This window comes from Condylura cristata, unplaced genomic scaffold (assembly GCF_000260355.1).
Source record: "Condylura cristata isolate star-nosed mole 26May11 unplaced genomic scaffold, ConCri1.0 scaffold00010, whole genome shotgun sequence".
Classification (NCBI taxonomy): domain Eukaryota; kingdom Metazoa; phylum Chordata; class Mammalia; order Eulipotyphla; family Talpidae; genus Condylura; species Condylura cristata.
Genome location: NW_004567111.1, coordinates 49,595,294 through 49,602,231, shown reverse-complemented (window position 1 = coordinate 49,602,231; position 6,938 = coordinate 49,595,294).

The window sequence follows — 6,938 nt, the reverse complement described above, 5'->3', positions numbered from 1 at the left end:
AGACAGTTGGCTGACATTGATTACTTGCATTCTCATTATAGGAGACTGTATAGGTGGTTTGGGACAAAGGGTTGGGTAATATAATTTATCACCTTCCTGCATATAGCAAGTATTCCTTTGATGACCATGCTTACAAGTTGACATGTCTTCTCATACACATTCCTCACAAAACATGGCAAGTATTTTATATCTGTGTTTTCAAAGGGTAGTAGAGATGCATTATATTTTATCTTTCTTTCCCTAGAAACAAAGCAAAACAACCCTAAACGAGAAACAGTTGGTTTCTTTCTTGGCCGATCTGTCTCCCTCAGCCTTCCACCCCATCTCTTTTTGGTTGCTGAGTAATATTCCATTGTATATATGTACCACATCTTTCTAATCCAGTCATCTACTTTTGGGCATCTGGGCTGCTTCCATGTTTTTCCAATTGTAAATAAAGCAGCAATAAACATGGGGGTACAAGTATCTTTTTCAATCAGTGTTTTTGTGTCTTTTGGGTAGATACCTAGGAGTGGGATTGCTGGGTCATAGGGAAGCTCCATGTTTAGCAGTTTGAGGAACCTCCAAACAGTTTTCCATAGTGGTTGTACTAGTTTGCATTCCCACCAGCAATGCAGGAGAGTTCCTTTTTCTCCACATCCTCGCCAACATTTGTTGTTGCTAGTTGTTTGAAGATGTGCCATTCTCACTGGGGTGAGGTGGTATCTCATTGTGGTTTTAATTTGCATCTCCCTTATTACGAGTGATGTTGAACATTTTTTCATATGCCTGTTGGCCATCTGCATTTCCTCTTTGGAGAAGTGTCTTTTTAGCTCTACTGCCCATTTTTTGATGGGGTTGTTTACTTCATTTTTGTTGAGTTTCATCAGTTCTCCGTATATTTTTGTGATCAGTCCTTTATCGCTACTTTTGTGTGAGAACCATCTCTATTTTTTTCTTCCTCTCCCTCCTTCTCCCTGTTTCCTCTTCCCACCCTTTTACCACTTCTAATGTTTATCTGTTGACATGGCTGGGACTGTATACAGTTCTTTCTCTTTTTATTTTTTCATATTTATTGCTTTATGCACACAAGAACTGGGGTATAGGCCAAAGGTGCAGGGGGTGAGAGGATTCACCAGAGACAGAGTGGGGAGCAGAACAGGCAGATCTACTAAAATACACTGCTGAAGGGAGCAGCAGGCTAGAGAGCAGCTGCACTTGTGGGTCACTACCTGGGGATTAAACTCATGCTGTTTTGGTTGCCCATAGCTTGATAGAGCTGTGTCTTTAACCCCAGTGTCACCAGGGAGGCCCTGTATACAGTTCGTAATTCTATTTTTATTCTTATATTTCTGCTCTTTAGCTTTTAACACAGGGAGACATTGATCTTTGAAAGACAAAACTAGGTAGATAGCATTCTCATTTCAACCATTCTCTAACACTAGTTGGCAAGTCAACAAAGCTCAACATTAAAGGGCCAATCTTTTGGCATTTCGACTCAATGCTAACTACAGAAAATGAGTTCCTCTTTTCTCCTTGACCCCATTCAGACCTGGTGTGTGTGTGTGTGTGGTACATTGGTCAGAAAATGGTAATATGTAATTAATATTTAAGTGTGCTGACATTCATTCTGTTCATATTGGGATTTCTGTGGAGTTAAAAAATAACATTTCTCTTCCCCAGTTATAACCTGGAAAGATTGAGGGGAGAAAAACGGCAGATGGAGACCAACATACCGAGGTTTTTTCTGATAAAGGTTAAAATGGAGGGTGTAGCTTAATGAGGGCCCAAAATGGGGCTGCTAACTGATCCCCAGGATTTGGCAAAGCAGTTTAGGGACACTCCTGCCTAAGTATCCATGTACCCATCAGAATAGCTGAGCTAAACAAGCTAAACAAAGGGTCCTCCCTGATTCTCCAATTATCTCTGGTACTCAGATAAGTAGAGAGAGGCCAGTTCTTCCCACAGAAAACCAAAGTACTGGGTAGAAGCATCCCTTTCACTATTTCTTAATAATTCTATAATATGAATAACTTACTTTAGTAATTAGTACTTGATAAGCTCTCTTAGTGTTCTAATACAAAAATTGTTTTGAATTTAGGCATTCTTCTTTTGTATCATTTTATTTTAAAATGCTGTACAAACAAATCTTGGTGAATTCTCCAGAAAGTTATGAATGATCGGTGGCAAGTACTAATATGAAAAATTATTATCTCTCCCCATAGAATTCATTATATTCATCTTTCTACATATTCTGGGGAAGTATTAAAAAAAAAAAACAGGAAACACCACAACACTGAAAAAGCTTGAGCTCATTTTTGATATTGTAATAAAAAAGCAGAATTTGAAAGTATAAAAGCATGACAATGATACAATATAAAATGTAATTTATACTGCTTTAAAATGCATACTGGGTCATGTAGCAAAAAATTATATATATATAATGTATTATGGACATTTTCCATTTTGATGGTTTAATGTGAAATGTTTGCTATGTTAAATGTGATTTAACACTATTTTTTTCTTCTTATGAATAAGTTATTGACTTAAAATTTGTATGCTACTTTAATTCATAAAAGAATAATATATAAAATTATATGGCAATTCATATTTCCAAAGCAATTTGCAAACTTTAAATGAATAATGGAGATAGCACCCTTGGGAATCCGCCATAGGCTATGCACCTTATTTCCATGAGAGTTCCCGGGGAATATAGTTACACGAATCACTATGTTAAAAATTGTACATAGCTAGACACACAGAATTTCTATAGGGAGGAGGGGTCTTGACTCTATCAAACACATGGAAAAAGTTAATAAGAAATGAAATAGGTGACTATACTTCAATAGACTGTTGGGATAGCTATAGTAAATATATGTATCAAAATGGGAGAATGAGAATGTTAAAAACAATACACTATTCTGCTCAGTGATTGCTTGAATTGGATACCAGAAATCTGACAGTTTACTTGCCCAACAAGATTTTTCTCCCACTGTATAAGATGAACAGAAGGCACTAAAATACCCATAGCAGTGGGTTCTCTCCAGAGGCGCAGTGGGTTAAAGCACAGCACCATGAATATAGCTGCAGTTCAATCTCCGGCAGGGGATTGACCCACATGGCTCATCAGAGGCCTGTCCCATCTGCTGCTCCCCTCAGCAGTATATTTCTCAATCTGCCTGTTCTTCTCCCCATTCTGTCTCTGGTGAATCCTCTCACTGCCCCTGCACCTCTGGCCTGCACCCTAGTTTTTTATGTGTAAATAAATAGATCTTTTTAAAAAATACCCATAGCAGTTAGACATAACCCATAGCAGTACCCATTCAAATTTGTCTTAAGAAGAGATTCATGAGGGGAAGAGTTAGTTTAAGAATAAAAAAAGAGAATAAATAGTCAAAAGGAGGAAGTTACCAACATCTCAAACCAGAGGTTGATTTTAAATGCTGTTCACTGCTTCCATACTGAAAACTGTGATTACAGTTTTTCAGCTATTGGTACATTTCTTATGGGTATCTCTCAGCATCTGTTAAAGAGTGAATAAAACATTCTGCAAAATAACTAATGAACTCAACAGCCAAGAGCAGTTAAGGATGATCTCTCTTCCCTGGCCCAATTTAGTCATCTTTTTCTATCAGCTAGCCTAGTTCTTTTTGCACTATGAACCTTGCTGGATCTATCTCTTCGTAGTCAGTATTCAACATAAACCTTTTCATATCAGGCCATTTTATAATGCTGAAAATTTCTTATCATTTTGAACTTTTATAAACTACTTTTATGACTATTCCTGTTTTTTTTTCCCTCAATGTTAAGGAGAACCCATCTTCTCTCATATGCCATAGACAATGACTACCCTCCGCAGTCACCATTACCTGGAGACAGGATTTCTCTACACACACTGGTGTTCTCTCTGTTTTTTGTCTAAGCACTTTCTATGGTGCTGGTCTCTGGACTGCAAGAAAATACCCTGTGTCAATAGCACAGCAGGAATGCATTTATTGCTAAAGTGACTAAAACAGCTAAGTGTGATTGGTGTCCCCCGAGAGATGTCTACAAAGAATTTTGACTGTTTTATTCCATTTTTCTTAGTGTGTTGGTTTTTGCCCTTGGGCATGCCACCTAATGTTTAAAGATGGATTCTGTGCTCCAAGGTGTTTCTATTCACTTCCTTCTCATTGGCTAGAACTGTCACAAAACCTCTTGAACTTCTAAGGAGGCTGGGAAATAGAGATTTTCAACATGCACTGCTTGTATTAGAGAGGAAGATATGGAGGAAGGAGATTGGGTGTGGAAACTATCAATCGAATCACTTTATTTCACACATGTGAATAGAAACCCCTTCCCAACCTTTCCCCAACAGTCAGCAGTGATGGATTCTATGGATTCTATTTCACTCTCACACTCCAACCCTAATTTTACAAAGCACAGTCCATTTGTTTGGAACTTAAACACCCATTTTTGTGGGCTGGCTGCACTAGAACAAAGATAATAATCACAAAAATTAGACTTGTTTATTAATCCCCTCAGTTAATGTTTAATTATTGAGCATTTATCTTTTATTGTCAAGCATTAGGATGCAACACTGATTAATGTATGTTTCCTGTCATCGACTGTATGTCTTATTTGCACAATGCATTATTAATTAAGAATGCTTCCAACTACTACAAGAAGAAAATTCAAGTAACAGTGACTTAAACCATGGCAGCAATTTATAATTTACTTTTAAAAATTTCAAAAGGAGGTAAGTAGCCTCATAATGTGAGAGTGCTGGGATTATATCTCTATGATTCCTCTCATGATTACAAGAAGGCTTCATTGCTCCAAACATCTCATCTTTCAAGAATGTGTCTAAAGGCAGCCACCATGGTTTCAGCACTATTTTCTCATTTTATCAGAGAATGTAATCTTTCCCAAAGACTGGGCTTCGCAGCAGTCTAATTGGCTAAAATAGGGTGATGTGTGCACCATTGACTTTAAAGGAGGATAGAAATTTTTCTAGGATTCTAGAGGGGATTGGGAATTAATATTAGGTAGTGAACTGAAAGTGTTGTCATAGATACTTTGCATACTCCATATACTTTTTACATTCATGATCTCATCTATGACTCAATGGGACAACTATCCAGACATACTAGATACTCAGCCCTAGAATAGGAGGTAGAAGTAGCATCTGCTATGTGGGAACTTCTGGCTAGGAAGTACTTTAAAGATTTTTTTAAGGTGCAAATTTAATGCAAGGGTTTTAGAGATATTATAATATATCTTGCTTATAAAGTATGCATGTAAGAACCCAAAGACTAATTCGGAAGACTTTACAGTTTGGGATGATAATTACGCAGTGGAAGGAAAAGGGAAATCAGGGTACATGGATCCTAGGTTTATCTTTGGAGAACACAATGCAAGGATGCTAAGGCTTTGCTTTCTCATCTGTAAAATTAAGTCCTTAAACAAGACTCACTGACCCCTAAGCCCTTAAATATGAGTACCCATGTAATCATGATGCTGGAAGTCATGGGCTAGAAGATTACAATAAAAATCTATTTTAACCTTTTTTAAAAGAAAAAATAAGTGAAATAACCGGCTCAGAAAGGTCACCAATGTTCCAAACTTATCTAAGTTAGAAATATGTCCATATATATATATATAACACAGTATGCATTCTTCCATTATTCACAAATAATTGATCCCGATAATTTTTAAAAATTGGGCCTCTTTATCTTCTTTTTCATTTTAGGCAGAAACTCTCCCATTTGATCTATTTAATAGAATTCAGATAATGAAATTTTTAGAAATCCACTTCTTAGCAATAAGGGCTCAGGCCATTTATTTAAAAATTCTGTAAAATAGCAATCACACCTTCTTCATAGATTTTTTTTCAAAATTAGATCAAGTAATTAAGAAAATGTGGTGTAGTGACCAACTCATAGCAAGGACTTAATTCCAGTCATCCATCTCAATGCTTAGACCTCCTCAAAGTTTTTGAAGGCAACCTAGACCAATTTCCCTGGTGGGCTGGATGGAAGGGGGACCAGGAATCTATCATTATTTTCTATTTACACAGTAACAGCTCCTACATTCACATAATATAGATCTGAAGGCTCTGTAATTACTGGAAGTAAAACTGATCATTATTATGCTCTTCAGCTGTTGATTTGTACAAGATGAATGAAAATAACTTGAATCAGGGATTCGGATCACGGATGGTCTACCTGGGAACAGGCAACCATCTGCCATTTCATTGAAACAGGTTTATTCAACCTTGGTAGCACTGACATTTTGGCCTGGATAATTACGTGCACGCTTGTGCTTGCCCTTTCTTTTACTTTCGAATATTGTAAGGTGTTTAGCGGCATTCCTGACCGCTACCTACTAAGTTTTAGTAACACCTATTGGTCATGGTAATTAAATATATCTCTAGACTTTGCCAAGTGTTCCCTGGGGTGGAGGAGAAGGCACAGAATCTCGTTTTCCTTGAGAACTGTGTTATACAATTTAATATGTATGAACATTTCTTTTTTTCTGGAAAGCTCATCAGTTTCAACATATTCTTAAAATGGTCTATGACTTCAAAAGGGTTGGGCCCAGTTACACAAATATTTCAAAATAATAATGAAAAAATGCCCATCTCCAGTTGTATTATGGGACAAAATGTAAGATATCAGACTAATTACATGGTGCATTTTGAAAATTTAGTATGAAAGATAGTATCTATCCATTTGTTACTTTGAATTACTTCGAAAAGGCTCTTCGAATCTAGGGAAGTATCTACTTCACAAACTGCTACTCCCAGATGGCACCACTTTTAAAATACTATCTTCAGCAGAGACTCCCACAATCATGTACTAAAGGTAACTAAGGCCCAGAAGGGGTTATAGTGCCAAGGGAAGTCAAAATCACTTGTTTCTCAAAAAAGATATTCAACGATGGTATTGATTGGGCAGAGGGTTTAAGAAAGAGAGCCA